This window comes from Chrysochloris asiatica, unplaced genomic scaffold, assembly GCF_000296735.1.
Source record: "Chrysochloris asiatica unplaced genomic scaffold, ChrAsi1.0 scaffold00002, whole genome shotgun sequence".
NCBI lineage: Eukaryota > Metazoa > Chordata > Mammalia > Afrosoricida > Chrysochloridae > Chrysochloris > Chrysochloris asiatica.
The window spans coordinates 683,489-684,671 of record NW_006408520.1 but is presented as its reverse complement, the minus strand read 5'-3'; positions in this window follow the sequence as shown (position 1 = coordinate 684,671).

Below are 1,183 nucleotides of genomic sequence, written 5' to 3'. Positions count from 1 at the left end.
CCTCTTCTGAATCTGGCTTGAGGCTCTGGAATTTCTCTGTCAATGTATGATTGCAGCCATTTCTGTATTACCTTTAGCAACACTTTACTCGCATGAGATATCAAAGAGATTGTCTGATGTTTTCCACATTATATTGGGTCACCTTTCTTTGGAATGGACACAAATATTGATCTCTTCCAATCAGTCAGCCAGATAGTTGTCTTTCAAATTTCTTGGCAGAGATGTGCCACCGCACGTTCTTGAAATATTTCAATTTTTATTCCATCAATACCTGGTGCCTTGTTCTTTGCCAGTTCCTTCAATGCATCTTGGACTTTTGCCATGCATGTGCACAGATACTACCAGCCCAAGACTCAGCCCTGAACTGTTTTGTTTTTGTTTTTGTTTTTGTTTTTATAGGGAAAAGGCCATAACAAGAGGTGTGGAGAGGGAAAGAGAGTTTAAAAACAAAACAGGCTGAAAATTAAATTAAATCTTGAGGTATAGCATAACAACCAACAGTGGCATCTTGAAATTTATCAGATAGCCTTGAAGGCAAGAAGTTGAAAGAGGACATCAAAGTCATACTCATATTGTTATTGTTGTTGTTAAGTACCATGGAGTCAGTTCCGCCTCATAGTGACCCTGCACAGAATTTCCCAGGGTATAAATCTTTACAGGAGCAGAATGCCTCATCTTTCTCCCGTGAAATCGCTGGTAGTTTCTAACTGCTAATCTTGTGGTTGGAAGCTCGACTCATAACAACTATGCAAAATTACTAGGCTGCAAATTTTTTTCTCTTCTTTTTGTTATTGTTGCTGTTGTTTTTCTTGCTTATATGCTGTTTCTGTTTTGCTGTTTTATGCTTCCCCTTTTACCATTGGCAGAAACTTCTGCCGTTGAGTCAAGCTACAATCACACTCTATAGAACTCCAAAATCTAGTCAAGAACCAATACCAACTGCCATACACCAGGGAGGCAGAAAATACCTTTGAAAGTTACTGAGTTAAGCAATAAGAAGAGTGAAACGGGAAGCCCACATCCTGATTATATCTACTGGAGGCAATCAGAAAGCATAAAAAATACCAAAACATACACTCAAGTAAGTATTAAGGCCACAGATAAACACTAAACATGTCCAAGAAGCAAAAGCTGATGACCACATCAGCACATGTCCAGAAAAAAAAAAAATGTCCCACACAAA